Source organism: Vipera berus, assembly GCF_964194415.1.
Source record: "Vipera berus genome assembly, chromosome: Z".
Lineage (NCBI taxonomy): Eukaryota > Metazoa > Chordata > Lepidosauria > Squamata > Viperidae > Vipera > Vipera berus.
In genome coordinates this window covers 113950601-113967828 of record NC_138205.1, presented here as the reverse complement: position 1 = coordinate 113967828, position 17228 = coordinate 113950601, and the positions used below count along the sequence as shown (strand labels likewise).

General features: G+C 39.8%; 1 protein-coding gene across 2 annotated transcripts in view; it reads right to left on the bottom strand.

Annotated features, from left to right (window-relative positions):
* Positions 1-17228, bottom strand: part of ZEB1 (zinc finger E-box binding homeobox 1) — a gene marked incomplete at its 5' end in the record, with an annotated part of 96756 nt that overhangs the window by 30955 nt on the left and 48573 nt on the right. The window contains one exon of one of the 2 annotated variants that reach the window (XM_081344452.1): positions 10626-10648. The exons of the other annotated variant lie outside the window; for it this stretch is intronic. Of the gene's footprint in view, positions 1-10625; positions 10649-17228 lie in introns of those variants that run through there. 2 annotated transcript variants of the gene reach the window in all.

The following is a 17228-nucleotide window of genomic DNA, read 5'->3' as shown; positions in this document are numbered from 1 at the left end:
TTGTAGACCTAGAATCAGTTTTCCTGCTAAGTGGTCGTATCTTTTTTATTCCAGATTTTTATGAACTGTTCTATCTGTCCATATATGAAGTATATACCTGGTTGAAAGATTATTGTACCTCATGTGTAAGGTAACTGCATAGCTTAGTATTTCTGTAGTATTGCATAAATCAGTACTACAGGATTTTCAGCATGTCATATTGCAGAATTATTCTTTTTCCAACAGTACATTACTTTCCATGGCTGAGATGGAGGAGCTCCTTACATTTCCACGTGTTGGCTACATTGGACCACTGATTGTTGTGCAGAGACCCTGGTTTCTATCACAAAAGGTATTTCTATATGTATGTGTGTGTGTATGAAATTACAGATGAGCAGAAATGTTAATATCATCATAAAACTTAAAAAACAAACATAAAATCTACAGCATTAATGCAGTTTGATAGTGTTTCATCTTCATTCTTAAAGTGAGATTTGCCCAGGAATGATTTATTTAGTTCTTTATTATTCTGATTAAATATACATGAATTTGATTTAAACCAATTATAATACCTCAATAAGTCAATATCTTTATAATATAAAGGATAAATATTCCCAATTTGAGCACAAATTCTTCAGAAAGATTAAAAACTGGAAGCTTGATTTGAGAACCTCTTTAGATATTCCTAATCTACTGAGCAACATAAGAAACTGACTGGCATAACTTTTCCTATGATTGTGTGCAGGAAATTGCTTTAGTGTAATTAGTAATTATTAGTAGTATAATGAAAAATCAAAAGTACATATTGATATCCTTTGGCATATTTGGTAAAGGTATAAACATAGCAATTCTAGAGTATATTTTGTTCCATTGATACTTTTACTTATTTTCATTTAGATTTCACATACTAAATGAATCTATCTCTGAAGATCATTTAAACAAATCTTGCCCTGTGTGATCTGAGAATAGACTTTTATGGACATATCCAGTGGTGGGATTCAGCCAGTTTGCACCACTTCGGCAGAACCGTTAGCTAATTTTTTGTTGCCCAGGCCAAGAAGCGGCATCCACACAAAGAACCGGTTATTCACATATTTGAATCCCACTAATGGACATATCTCAGTAAAACTGTAGAACAACTTCAGAATGGCTATCACTACAAATTCTGTATAAGATCTCTGCCCTTTTTTCTATTTGGTCATCCTCTTTTTCAGCTACTGCTCTTTTGCAATTTTCCATTGTCTTGAAAACTTTTAATATCAACATCTCAATTCTGTGTCAAAAGTTTAGCCTTGGCTCTTACTGACTTTGTCAATAGCAAATTCCTTTCTTGGTGGTGTGCCTGGCGTTCGGTCTGGGTGAAGGGCAAAATATCAGAATATTTTTTTGCTTTCTTCTCCTATTTCTCTTGATTCAGCTTCTGAAGCTATCTTCAGCTCTTGTGGTCATTGTAGCTATTCCTTCTTCTTGTTTTGCAGTGCAGGGTTTTTATGAATCAGTTGCCCATAAACTGGCAAGTCAACACCAATAATTATTTCATAGGGAAATTCTTCAAAAATACCATTGGTGATTTTTTTTTTGCTTTTACTTTCAGGCCTGAATCCAGACTTTAACCAGAGGGATTTCTCTAATTTCTTGAAAAATATTAGTGATGGCCTTTGAATTAAATAAAGTCCTATTGCCAGAATACAAAAATTCTTCTGTTTTTTGAGCTCTACAGTTATTAATTTTTTTAATTGCAAATTTTATTATTTAAAACTTTGGACAAAGTGTTAACGGTCTGACATTCCTTCTTGTCTACATCATTTTTGTATTTTATACACATATATACATTTAATGTACATATCATTTATATACAATCATACAATATTCAATCTTATTGACCATCTTATTCTAATGTGTGAAATTAGCATCCTGTATATCTCTATTTAGACCTTCCTTTCTGTTCCCACCATAGGTAAAACTTATTCCAAATTTTGTAATAATCTGACTGATCTTTATTTTTAATTTCCATAGTTAACTTGTCCATTTCTGCACATGCCAAAATTTTATTTATCACTTCACTCTCGTCAGGTATTTCACTATTTTTCCATTTCTGGGCGAACGTCATTCTCGCTGCCGTGATGATATGTATCATTATAAATAACTCTTCTTTGGTATATTTCTCTGTTATTATGCCAAATAGGAAAAATTCTGGTCTATAATCTACTCTCCGTCCTGATATTTCTTCTACCCATATCCATATCCTTTGCCAATACTTTTGCGTCTTATTGCAGGACCACCAAACATGAAAATAAATACCTATTTCTTCAGAACATTTCCTACAGCTAGGGGATATAGTTTTGTACATTTTAGCTAATCAAGCTGGAGGGAGATGCCACCGGTACAACATTTTATATAAATTTTCTTTACAAGCTGAGGCCAGCGTTATCTTTTTATTTCTATCCCAGAGAATTTGCCATATATCAAGATCGATACTGTGTCCCAAATTTTTAGCCCATATCACCATTGGTTCTTTAACTTGTTCCTCAATCATTTTATACCCCAATAGCAGACTATACAATTTCCTCATTTGTTTCTCATCTGGCCCCAATAAGATTTTATCCAATGCAGTTTCTTGAATATTTATCCCCCACTCTTTCTTATCTTTCCCATATCATGTTTATATCTGTAAGTAAGCCCACCATTCCAATTTTATCCCTTGTTGTTCTAGTTCCTGTCTGGATTTCAATTCCCCCACATTGTTCATAATATCTTTGTACGAGATGCTATTTTCCAAATTGAACAAGTTTGGATAAACTATCGCCTAGAGGGTGGACAGCCAGACTGGTACTTTAATGTAGTTTTGTTTTCTAATTTTATTCCAAATTTAAAGTAGTGCTTTTCTAATCCAATGTTTTTGAAAATGTTGATATAGCCCTTGTTTTTCATTTCATAGGAATGCATGCCAGTCTAGTTGCAAATCATGGCCTTCTAAAAGTAATAATCTTTTATTCTTTAAAATTATCCATTCTCTAACCCAGGTTAGGGCCGCTGCATGGTAGTATGTTTCCCAATCCAGCAGTCCTAAACCCCCATTTTCTTTGGCATCCTGCAAATGTTTCATTTTAATCCTCGGTTTTTTCCCCTTGCCATATAAAATTTAGTGTCCGTTTGTTCAGGTTCCCAAATTTTTTTTGATCTAGTTGTATAGGAATATTTTGGAACAGGAATAGGATTTTAGGTAGTACATTCATTTTTACTACAGCAATTCTCCCTAACAGTGAAAGACTCAAGTTTCCCCATCTTTCCAGGTCTTCTTTTATTTGTTTCACTATTTTATCGTAATTGTCTTCTTTGATTGAAGTACATCTGGCCGTAATACTAATTCCTAGATATTTTATCTTCTTAATTATGTATATCCATAATCCTAGCCAAATTTTCTTTGTTTATTCGTCATATTTTTAACAATCATTTTAGTTTTACCCTTATTTATTTTCAGCCCAGCGGCTTCACCATATTTATCTAGTTCTTCCAACAGTTTTGGTCCCGATTGTTGTGGATCCTCCATAATAAAGACCAAATCATCCGCGAATGCTTGAAGTTTAAAAATTTCTTTTTTAATTTCTAATCCTTTTATATGCAGTTCATTTCTAATTATCCTCGTTAGGACCTCTAGCGTCAGTATGAATAATAATGGGGATAGAGGGCATCCTTGTCATGTTCCTTTTTGTATTTGAAATTTCCTGGTTGTTTCCCCATTTATTATTATTTTGGCTTCCTGATTAGAATATATTGCTCTAATTATGTTTATAAATTTTTCACCCATATCCATATACCTAAGTTGTTGATATATAAATGACCACTTAACATGATCAAAGGCCATTTGTTGTCCACTATGTATTTCATAGTATTCTAGCGTGTCCAATATTATCCTAATGTTGTGTTTAGTTTGTCTTTTGGGTAAAAATCTGTTCTGATCCATGTATATAAATTTTTTTAAAAATCTTTTTAATCGCTCAGCTATAATTGTCGTAAATATCTTGTAATCAGAGTTAAGTAAAGATATTGGTCTATAATTTTGGATTTATATATGGTCCGTGTTATCTTTTGGGATCAGAACAATATTCGCCTCTGACCATGACTTTGGAATTTTTGTTTCATCCAGGACTGTGTTGAACACATTCAATAAAGGTTGTCCTAAGATATTTTGTTGTTCCTTGTAGATTTCTGTCGGAAGACCATCAGGGCCCAGTGCTTTATTATTTTTTTGTTTATTAATGGCCGTGATCACCTCTGTCATCCTAATTTCATAATAATAATAATTAATAATAATAATAATAATAATAATAATAATAATAATAATAATAATAATAATAATAATAATAATAATAATAATAATAATAATAATAATAATAATTTTATTTGTATACCACCCTTCTCCCGAAGGACTCATTCAATATATTTTTGATTTCATCTGTAACTTTTGGTAGTATTGGTTTTTTGAAACATTCCTCCGCTTTCTCTTCATTTTCCTGGTTATCTTCCTTGTATAATTTCTCATAGAATTCCTGGGCTATAATTTTTTTCTCCTCTTCTTGATAGTGTATTCTCCCTTTGTTGTCTCTTAATTTACTAATCCAACTTTCCTCCTTTTGTTTTTTCAATTTGTGTGCAAGCCATCGACTAGGTTTGTTTGCATTTTTGAAGAAGTTCTGTTTTATACGTCTTATCTGTTGCGCTAATTTTTCTTTTTCTAAAATGTTAAGTTTATGTTTAATTAAGTCGTTTTACATTCTTTTTTTGTGGTTCTTGTTGGAGTATTGTTTCTAATCTTTTATATTCCCCTTCTAACATTTTCTGTTGCTGTTTTTTCTCCTTATTCTTTTTTGCCATATATGCTATAGCTACTCCTCTCATAATTGCCTTAGCTGTGTCCCAATGATTTTGGACAGAGGTGTCTTCGGCTTTATTTTCTTTAAAAAAGAAGTCCAATTCTCTCTCCATCTTTAATCTGAAGTCATCTTCTTTTAATATTGATCTTTGTATAGTCCATCTAGATGTTTTTTTGTACCCTTTCCAGCTAAATTTCACAGGATTGTGGTCTGCCCAGGTGCTTGTCTCTATACACACATCTTCAACTTCAGAGTTAATTTTCCTTGATATCCACACCATGTTGATCCTAGACCACGAGCTATGTTGATTAGAGTAGTATGTATACTGCGTTGCCTCATGATTCCTTTCTCTCTGTATATCCTGAATGTTTAGTTTTTTGGCCAATTTGAAAAAGGATCTTGGTAGTGTTTTCTTTTCCTTTTCCTGGTCTTGTTACCCTTGTAATCCAAATTATTATCGATAATAGCATTAAAATCTCCTAGCACACAGATCTCATCGTAATCTATATCACATATCTTATTATGTAACATTTTGAAAAACTGTTCTTGATTTCCATTCGGGGCATATATTTCTACTATCACTACTTTCCTATAGTTTATTTCTACCTCTACTATCAATATTCTACCTTCTCTATCTTTATAAACTTGTTTAGCTACCAGCTTCTCATTCACATATAATACCACCCTCCTCTTTTTTTGTTGATCTAATGATATAAATATATTTCCTAGTTTTGGCTGATCTAACAGATGTTTTTGTTGTTCTTTTATATGAACTTCCTGAATTGCTATTATATCTAGTTTTTCACGAATAAGTTTATTAAAAAATTTCCGTCTTTTCATTGGCGAATTTAAACCATTGATATTCAGTGGTTCCCTTTATTTTACTTATATCTGGGTCTTGTGCTTCTTGTTGTGTGGATCTCTTTTGTTTCTTTGTCTCTGCCTTCATATTTCTCTGTAGTCTCTCCAGATTTATTTCCTCTATCCTGTTCCTAGTACCTTCCCTTCTATAGCCATCTGTCTTGCATCTCTTTCTCTTATTTTCTCTCCATCTTGGTCTTCTACTTCATCTTCATTATTAAAATGGAGCTTATAAAAATCTTCTGCCTTGCCTATCGAATCGAATCTATACCTTCTATCTTGCCACGTGACTAGGATGACTTCTGGAGTTAGCCATTTAAGGTTCACATTGTATGTAATCAGTTTTGATGTCAAAAATTGGTAGCCTTGTCTCAAGTCTCTCATTTTTTAGGTATTTGTTTGAGAATTGTTATTTGTTGTCCTCCATAATCTAGCGGCTCCTCTCTTGATCTATGTAGTAGTTCATCCCGGGTCGATTTTTTAACCAATCTCACATGTACTTCTTTCAGAAGATTATGTCTCCTCGCATAATTAGTTTGGACCCTATTCATCTCATCTATTTCTGCCAACATTTCATCTTTTCCTATGCCTAGTGCTTTCGCCATTAACGCCATTACAGGCAATCTCTACTCCCTTGTTTTTGCCATTCTGCTTCATTTTTGAGGATTTTACTTGCTCTTTATCTGGCACTGTCTTGCAGAAAGCCTAGATTTTTAAAATTTGACTTTGTTTTTAGTTCTACTCCAAATCTCTAGGTGGACTCACAAACTCAGAAGTCTCATTTTGTGCTTTTCAATTTTCCAAGCAGCAACATACTTTTTAGTCAACTGGGGAAGTATTTCTTCCATCATTCTAATCTGAGCCTCATATTGTAGTCAATGACACAAGTTCTTTCACATAACATTTTTCCCCTGAGTCATATGTACATTAGTCCTCAAATTATGGCACCCAGTCAGTAAGTTTGTTGTACCACCCAGAATCACTTAGGTGAGATAGGCAATATAGAAACGTGATAAATAAAAATAAAGTTATGATTATTCAGTGTGCCCTTCCATGGTCCCTTCAGCATGCCTGAAGTTACAATAGTTGCTGTGCCCCCATGTCACATGATTAAAATTCACTGGCAACCCACCACCACTTACAACTTTTTTTTAAAATCCAATTTATATCCCGCCCTTCTCCGAAGACTCAGGGCGGCTTACAATCTAAGCACAAATAAATGTGCTTAGCAATAGCCTTCATTCTATGTATATGCCTGCTTATTAGGGCTTTCGGGGGGCCCCCCAAGCGGCATTATTACAAAGTCAGCTTATTGCCCCCAACAATCTGGGTCCTCATTTTACCTACCTCGGAAGGATGGAAGGCTAAGTCAACCTTGAGCCTGGTGGGACTCGAACCTGCACTAATTTGGTCCTTCTTTTGGTCCTCAGCCCTCCTGAAGCCCAAACTCCATTTCAACCAGGAGCTTTTTGCAAAGGGGATTTTTGTTGCACTGTGACTGAGGGGCTGCTTTTGTTTTTTTGTTTCACATGCCTAGGCAGGGCATACCTCATCATCAGTGAAGGTCACCTGGAGGGATGGAAGGTTGCAGGGGTCAGAGTTCAAGATGGCAAGAGTGACTATGGCTTGGACTGGGCTGGGGCAGCTGTGGATTGCTGGAGTGTGACAAACAGCCACATGTATCTGGGGGGTTTGCCTCCCCAGTCCAAGCCATTCTGGGCTAGGAGACACCAAGTCCAGAATGGCCTGGATTGGGGTAGGTACTCACTTAAGAATCTGTGATTCTCAGTTAAAGACAGCAATGGGAAGTGCTGGGATTATGATTGCTAAGTGATACAATCATGTAAAGTCTTGCTTTACAGCTATACCACTCATTATTTATTATTTTATTTATTTTATTTGATTTATATACCGTCCTTTTCCTGAAGGACTCAGGGCGGTTTACAGGGCAAATTAAAAAGATACAATATACAGATTAAAATACAATTAAATTAATAGCCCCAACACTTTAAAATTGAATTTAAAACCTTAAAACCCCCTCAGTCCAGGCCGGCCAGCTCAAATAGCCAGGTTTTTAGGTCCCGGCGAAACGAACGAAGGTCGAGGGCGATCCGGAGTTCCACCGGCAGCTGATTCCATAGGGCAGGAGCGCCCACCGAGAATGCTCTCCCCCTGGGAATCATCCGCCGGCACTCCTTGACCGGCAGGACCCTGAGGAGGCATTCCCTATGGGAGCGCACAGGACGATGGGAAGTTGACGCTGGCAGCAGGTGCTCCCTAAGATAAAATTATTATGGTTGCAAATTAAGGACTACCCTATAGCCTTTGAACTTCTGCCAGTATATATGCATCATAGGTTTTACTGCATCATAAACTTCAACATCTGTAGGTGGAAAGGTATTGCACATTTCCAGTGCTTTCCTTGTAGGTATAATAATTAATATTTCTGGCCATGTCTTTTGGACATCTTCATGCTCAGATATTTTTCTCAAATAATATCTTTCAATGTCCTCATCATACTTTAAGGGATGAGTTTTCATCTGACAAAGGGCATTATTGCTACATTTTATAGACTTGAGCAAAGCTCCTTTCATATTTCTCAAGCAGTTGTTGAAACAGCTTGGTCCAAACCTTGTCCTTCTCAGGTAGGGTTGAATCCATCTTTCTCCCTAGCGTTGATCAAGGCTTAAGTTCCTGTTCTTTGGAATTTGAACTACAAGACAAAACAAGCAATTCTATTTTCCCAGCTCCAGTATGCTAACTGAACAGTTTGTTTAGAGTTTGTCTCTTCCTAGCAATCTCTCCAGTCTTCATGGACATGGACATATGTGATCTGATCAGTCAGGGCAAAAGTCATACCTACTGCAGGTTTGTGACGATATCTTTCCATGGTGGTAAGCACTCCAAGGCAGTTAAAAAAAACGTAAAAACAAAATATTAAAAGATAAAACTGATCAATGCTATTTAAAAAAAATCAGTAAATTGTATGGTGAAAAATATGTATCTTTTTAGGTTTTCTAAATGTTGACAAAGTGGCAATCAAATGCAATTACTAACCAATTAGATTCATAGTGTGCGACCAAAAGGAGACTGTTTAATTGACCCAAAAATATGGAACTGACAGTGGAGATGCTTTCTCAAGGCCTCTCCAATGCATCTTAATGGGATAGATTTGTAACAGGAAAGGCAATCTTTTAGATAGACACATTAATACCAGAACCTTAAATGCAACTAGTATAGCTCTTTCAGTACAAGAATGATATTTTCCCTGTAATTTTAGCAGTCAGAAATCTAGGTGCCACATTTTTCATCACCAACTTCTTGAAGGGTAGCTGAACTGCAAAATTACCAAAATCATATTTACCAGACAATCCATTTCAACATTTCAGTCAGAATATGATGTTCCTATTATAATCTACATAAAGTGTCTCAAGACAAGTTATTTGGGAGAAGTATTCTCAAATCATTAATACAACTGTGCCTTGTGATGTTGATTGTTTTAATAGGTTTGTTTAACCAGGTTATTTGTATTGTGGAGCAGTACAAGCTATGGGATCCTAATCAAAAATAACATAGGAACTGTGTTTCTTTGAGTCAGTCAATAATAGTTAACCTGCCTTAAGACGGATTTCTTGTTGATAGGAAAGGAAAGATATTATAGAAAAGAAAGCCTGCTACATCATCAGGAACTCTTGGTGAAGGGCAAGCTTTATCTTCCAACCAAACTTCCTGCTATTAATGCTCTTTTAGTTGTTAACTTTAGAGATGTTCTTCAACTAGATTATATAGGTTTTAGAGCAGGTTGTCTTCCTCAAACTTTGTACAACTGAACAAATTTTAGGATTTTTACATTTTAATCACAATATCTTTTAAGAGGTGTCAAAACACAAAATATTAAACTCTCATGATGAAGGTTCTCAAGACTTATGACAAAGTTTCTCCTGCTATCTGTACGTTTTAATTGAGATAGTCAGGATTGAACCTATGACTTATTGCATGCAAAACATGTGATCTGTCATTGAGCAATAGATCTTGTCCCTGTTTGTAATATGGTCATATATTTAATTTGTACATCTTATACAGAACTCTGAACAACATCATTGCACTCAGGCATTATAACTACCCCAATTTTAAGAGGTTCCCCTTATACAATCTTTCTATAGTAACTCAGTCATCAGGGAAGCAACAACATCTAAGGTCTATTTTAACTAGAATTTGGAAGCACCAGATGTGATGGAATGTGCAGTTGGTGAAGCAGTTGAGGGAAGTCTTAGCAGCAGAGAATTTTACCAGAGAGGAGGGAGTTCATTCCAAAGAGAAGGCCAAATTAAGAGGCTGTGCAGTCCCCAGAGAGATGAGGGACTAGGGAAGAGATTCAGGATAGCCATACCCTACTGTCTGTCGAGGATATATCTATTAGAGTAGAGGGCTATAGCTTTAGTTGGCGAGTTTCTGTCCATTAAATGTATGCAATGACATGCTATGACCCAAAGGATCATGAAGAGTCGGACACATCATAGCAACTGAACAACAGGTATAGGTAAATAAAGAATGTACTCAATTAGACTTCACTGTATTGTCTTCAGGCTTGGGCCTGATATCAAAAGAGGAACTAGTAAGAAAAAATCACATAGTCTATTAATGACATTTAACTTTACAAAGTCCCTATTTCTTATCTCTTGGAACATCACTGGATGGAATGAAAAAAGAAACAATGCTCCATTTGCAGAGGCTCTAAGAAAATTCAATATAATTCTCTTGCAGGAAACTTGGCTCCTAGTTATATTGGGTATAGTAAATCCATGAAATATATCTATTTTCATGGGTTTACTATATTACATTTACCTTAATGGCAATATCAAACCAGAAAAAAAGAAAGCCAACTGGCCATAACAATATTTACAGCTTTACCTGCTAACCTCCATTGCCTCCCATCTTGCAGACACCCAGTGATGATTATCTGTTGATATTAATGTTGGTGCTGTTAGTCTGCTCATTTTCAATGTCTGTCAATCTTTATCACCAATGTGATAAATTTGAAAATTATATTGGTGAAGACAATTTTCTTTGGCATTTACTCCTGTAACTGGTGAAGATTTCAATGCCAAATTGGGCTCCTTGTATACAAGTTTCCATCAGTGTCTGCAAAATTAGTAATCATACAGTAAAAAGCAAATTTAAAAATAGAACCTCTAATCTTTCTGCCTTCTCCTTCTGCTTACCCCAACTAATCTACTGCTTAAATTTGAGCACCCTTAATGGAGCAACAGAAGGTAATTTCTCCAAAGAATTTACATTCCAGGGATTTGGAACGCTTAACTATATTACTGTATGAAAAAATGTGCTTAATTTAACAGCCTAATTTCAGGCAACAATGAGCATCCTATACAGTTATTGTAATATATTGGCCTTATATACTTAAATCACTTGCTTTATGTCTAATTGCTTACTTAATGGCTGACCTACTTTTGTATGTTATGTAACAGTTGCTGCCTGAGCTAGACTTGCTGTCTCCAGTATGTTAAGTAGGTTTGGGGTGGGAAACTGCTACTTTAAATCTATTGGTCGCCGTCTAGAGGCCAACCGTATAAATAGCTGCAAAGCAGCTACTAGCTTGCTTCTGTTATGTTCTGACTGAGAATAAACTTGTTGCTATTTGAACACCTTGTCTCGCTTAATGCCTTCAAGAACCGAATACTTAACACTGGCGACGAAAGTGGGATGTGCTGCTTCATCGTAAGAGCCTGAAGTCACTAGAGGGTGAAGCCAGCACAGAGCCTGGCAGGAACTACGTTCCCTCCCTGGGTCTGCCTAGCAAGCCATGCTGGAGACCACCACGCCCTAAGGGTCTGTCCTAGGGCCTATGCAGAAGCCAGTAGCAAAAGGCAACGCGAGACACAGACCACGAAGACTACTCACCATGGCGAAGGTCGGGAAGCTTGAAGAGTTCGACGTGACACACCCGGAGAGATGGGCGTCCTACATTTCCCGCGTAGAAAACTACCTCTGCACCAACCAAGTCGGCGAAGATGGGCTGAAGGCCTCGACTCTCCTCTGCGTGTGCGGCCCAGCCACATTCGATATCGCCAAGAACTTGGTCGCTCCCACACCGCTAGAGTCCGTCAGTTACACGGACTTGAAGAAAAAGCTCCGAGACCACTTCGAGCCAAAGTTATCCATGATAGCGTGGAGGCATGCCTTCGAACAACGCAAACAACAACCTGGTGAGTCGGCAATGGAGTTCACTGCAGCTCTTCGGCAGGCGTCTCGACTATGTAACTTCACCAGTTTAGAAGACTAAGAGACCATTTAGTCTGTGGACTCAGGAACAGAGAGCTCCAACAAAAACCTTTCGTTAAGGAGACTCTCTCGTTACAGGAGGCCTTGAAGGAGGTCATGGCGGACGAAGCCACCGGAGGGGCTGTTAAGGCACTGCGGCCCTCCAAAAGCGCACCAAGCACCAAAGCCGTCCACCACGAGGACGCCGAGCGGTTGGAAAACACCGACTCTGACTACAAAGTCAACAAGCTACAGAGGCCCCAGGAGAAGGGACCGAGGCCATCTGACAAGGCAGTCCCATCCCCTAGGTGCATGGGCTGTGGAGGCCGCCATCAATGCACGGAATGCTGTTTCCGAACAGCCACGTGCCGGGTGTGTGGAAAACCAGGCCACATCACTGCCATCTGTCGAAGTCACCAGCGGGACTGTCAGCAGGAAGAATCATTCAGGAGAGGTACCTGAACCCTGGGGCAACACTGAGTACGGTTCTGCTCCAGTCGTAGGAGCATGTTCCACACTGGTGCCCACCAACCTCTTAAGCAGATGTTTTGACTGCAAGTTGAATTTCAGGGAGTGCCATGTAAAATGGAACTGGACACAGGCTCAGCTGTGTCCATCATTTCCATTGGAACCTTCTGGCACATTTGCAACCGCAACAACAGATAGGTCAAACTTCGACCATCTAACATTTTACTCACAGACTTCCAGAACTCCCAAGTGGCAGTCAAGGGTTAAGCCACATTAGCGGTGAAGTTCAAGGTGTTTACAGGCCCACTAGATGTTATTGTGGTGGAAGGCCAATGCACGAGCCTCATAGGGCTTGATTGGTTTGATGCATTGGGCATACAAGTAACCAGCATTCACCGGACACAGGTGGCAAACTTGTCTTCAGTCTGCCAAGAGTTCGCAGATGTTTTCAGTCCAAGCATGGGAAAGTACAAGGGTCCTCCAGTAGCATTTAAGCTTGATCCCCTGGTAACACCAATCCGGGTTAAGCCCCGTCAAGTGCCTTTCGTGTTAAAGTCTAAAATCGATGCAGAGATGCATAAGCTAGTCAGTCAGGGGGTATTGCAGCCCATAGACAGTGCGGTGTGGGAGACCCCCATCGTAACGCCACTCAAGTCCAACGGAGAAGTACGCATATGTGATGACTAAAAGTGCACCATTAACCGGGCACTTCAACAGCACACGTACCCAGTGCCAGTTGTCAGCGATATTTTGGCATCCTTGCAGGGAGGCCACGTGTTCGCTAAATTAGATTTAGCACAGGCCTATCAACAGCTGCTGGTGGATGAGGCCACGGCAGCCGCCCAATTCATTGTTACACATAGGGGGGCCTTCAAGGTCAAGCGCCTACAGTTTGGGGTAAGAGTAGCCCCAGGGATTTTTCAGGGAGTGATGGAGTGTACGCTCAAGGGTATTCTGGGGGTCTGCCCCTACTTCGATGACATGCTTATTGCCGGGGAGTCTACGGAAGTCCTGGCTGAACGGCTTAGAGCCGTCCTTCAGTGGTTCCGTGCCGCGGGACTCAAATTGAAAAAGGAAAAATGCAAGATTGGGGTACAGTCAACTGAGTTCCTGGGATTCTGCATTGATGCCAATGGCATCCATCCTGCGGAGTCAAAGCTGAAAGTGATTCAGCAGGCACCAAGCCCTAGGTCCAAAGGAGAGCTTCAAGCCTTCTTGGGCCTTCTTAATTTTTACCATGCATTCCTCCCCAATAAGGCCGCAGTGGCAGAGCCGTTACACCGGCTCTTAGACAAAAACTCTCAGTGGCAGTGGACCAATGTCCATGAAAGGAGTTTCCAAGCAGTCAAATCACTGCTGTCCTCAAACTTGCTCATGCACTTTAACAAAAAGTTGCCAGTTTGCATCGCGTGTGATACATGCCCATAGGTGGTTGGGGCTGTGTTGAGCCATATGTTGGCTGATGGGAAACAGTCTCCCATCGCTTATTATTTGAGGACCCTGTCTTCTGCGGAGCGCAATTACATGCAGATTGACAAGAGGCCTTGGCCATTGTGGCCAGGGTTAAAAAGTTCCATAACTATTTATATGGACGCCATTTCACTTTCTTCACAGACCACATGTCCTTGCTAGGATTGTTCATGACAAACAGGCAGACACCTCAGATTCTGTCCCTCCACATGCTGAGGTGGTCAATATTCCTTTCAGCCTACAGCTACAGGCTGATTCATAAGCTGGGCAAAGAAATGGGCCATGCAGACGGCCTTAGCAGATTGCCTTTGCCACACGTGGAGCCAGATCTGGCTCCAGCTGCACGCATTTTAGCCATACAAGACTTGCTAGAGTCCCTTCTCCATGCTGGAGATGTAGCTGCTGAGACAGCAGCTGACAAAACACTTAGCCACATACTAACCTGGGTACACACAAGATGGGTGGGCAAATGTCCAGGACCAGAATTTCAAAGTTTTTTTTATGAGGAAAGATGCTTATAAAGGGTGCATCCTTTGGGGAAGTAGAGTCATAGTCCCCAGCTCATTACGGCCCAGGGTTCTTCAGTCTCTGAACGAAGGCCATCCGGGAATAGTCCGGCTGAAGGCACTGGCGAGGAGCTACCTCTGGTGGTCAGGGCTAGATAAAGCTATTGAGGCCCAAGTACACAGTTGCTACACGTCAACAATCTAGACCAGAGATGCTGTAGGCCCCTGTCCACCGATGGGAGGAAACAGACACACCGTAGTCCAAAATCCACGTTGATTTTGCCGGGCCCTTTCAGGGACAATTGTTTTAATAGTGATTGACAGCCACTCTAAATGGTTAGAGGTGGTTCCAATCTCCACTATGACTACTGCTAGGACCATCCAGGTGCTGCGGAAACTATTTGCAACACATGGGCTCCCAGACGTCTTAGTCTCTGACATTGGGGTCCAGTTCACTGCGTCAGAATTCCAGGCCTTCCTCAGGGCCAACCTCATAAGGCATGCCATGTTGGCTCCCTTTCACCCGACGTTGAACGGACAAGCAGGTTGTCTGGTTGCACAACCAAGGAATCCCTGAAACGCATTGTAACAGATGATTGGCACCACAGGCTGGCTGATTTTCTACTCTGCCAGCACACAATGCCTTGCACCGCCATGGGCAAAAGTCCAGCTGAGCTTCGATGGGGCAAACGTTTGATCACCAAACTGGACAGGCTGCACCCTGACAGAGTCACCTCAGACACGGCATGGCCAAAAGCACCCAGAAGCTTGCAAGTGGGTGATCGGGTTTGGACCTCGAATTATGGGCAAGGGCCTTGCGGGTTAAGGTGTCAGGACCACTCTCATATGAGGTGGTCCTGGAAGATGGGTAAGTCATTCGCCGGCACATTGATCAGCTGTGTCGGCGGCTAGCAGATCAGTCTTTGGCTCAGGGCTCTTAAGAGGGACAGACACTGGGTCCACAGGACAGTGGGCCAACAGAGCAGTTTCCATGCTCTGAGAGAACTCTTGCACATGGTGACAGGGAAATGGCCATAGAAGAGTCCCCTTCTGACACACAGACTGTATCCCAGGATCTGGACAGACAACCTGCACCAAGGAGCAGCCCAGCAGATTTCGCTGAACAATTGGACTCTGGTTTGGCTGACCGGGACAGGCCAGCCAAAGGGACTCAAATCACTCTGACTCCACTGAACCTCAGAGCCCTGGTCTACCCAGCCTGACAGGCAAGCAGGTAGACCGGGCAATTCCTGTAACCCCCAGACATTCTGAACAAGCATGAAGGCCGCCTAAGTATTTGCAAGATTATGTAAAGCAAATGGGTTTGTGCTATCCAGGAGAAGGGGTGTAATGTATTGGCCTTATATTCTTAAATTAATTGCTTTATGTCTAACTGCTTGCTTAATGGCTGACCTACTTTTGTATGTTATGTAACGGTTGCTGGTTGAGCTAGACTTGCTGTCTGCAGTATGTTAAGTAGGTTTGGGGCGGGAAACTGCTACTTTAAATCTATTGGTCGCCGTCTAGAGGCCAACCGTATAAATAGCTGCGCAGCAGCTATTAGCTTGCTTCTGATATGCTCTGACTGAGAATAAACTTGTTGCTGTTTGAACACTTCATCTCGCTTAATGCCTTCAAGAATCGAATATTTAACAGTAATCATCTCCTATTACTTTTAATTGTTTGTTATGTTTCCTGAAACATACACCCATGTTGACAAATTTCATCAAATTGATTTAGGAGGGAAAAGAGAGGTAGAACAGCTAAATGGACAGAATGCTTGAGCAAGGTAATGAATTGTTGCATTCTAACCAGCTTAGAAAATTTGTTTGAACTTAATGAATTTAATGAAAATAAAAAGCTAGCTGATTTAGATAGAGGGTGGGAGGTAAATGAGCAGGTAGCTAACAATGTACCCTACTCTCAAGATGGCAAAAAGATTTTGTAACAAAGGTGTGACAACTAATAGAGCAGATGAAAAGCAATAAGACCCTTGGTAATGACTTTGTCCCTGCTGAGGTATTCAAAAAATACAGGTAGTCTTGAACTTATGACCACAATTGAGCTGAAAATGTATGTTCCTAAGTGAGAAATTTGCCCCATTTTATGACTTTTCTTGCCACATTTGTTAAGTGAATTACTGCAGTTGTTAAATTGGTAACATGGTTGTTAAATGAATTCAGTTTCCTTATTTGCTTGTCAGAAGGTTGCAAAAGATGATCACATGACCCTGGGACACTGCAACCATCACAAATGTGAGCTAGCTGCCAAGCATCCAAATGTAAATCATGTGACCATGGGGATGCTGCAACAGTCATAAATGTGAAAAATGATCATAAGTCACTTTTTAAAGTGCTGCTTTAACTTTAAACAGTCACTAAGCGAACTGTTGTAAGTTGAGGACTACCTGTCCAGTAACTGGTTGTACTGGCAACAACCTTTATCTTCCTTGACCATTTGGCTCAGATTCTGAAAGATTGGGAAATGGCAATTATTGTGCCAAAAAGAGCCTGCATTACTGCCCAATGTCCTGAACATAGTCAGCAAAATGTACATAAATACCTACACTCCAAATTCTATGACTGTATAGAGGGCAATACCTAAGAATAGCAATCTAGATCCAAGACTCTACCCTTATGACACCCAATTCCGATTTTAGAACTGCAATGAAAGTATATTTAGGGACGTGCAAAATTGATCCCAGAAATTTGAGCGGCACTCCCCTTCTGCTGAGGCAAAAAATAAGGACCTGTTTGAATGTTATATATTGTCCTGCCTTAGAATAAAAATA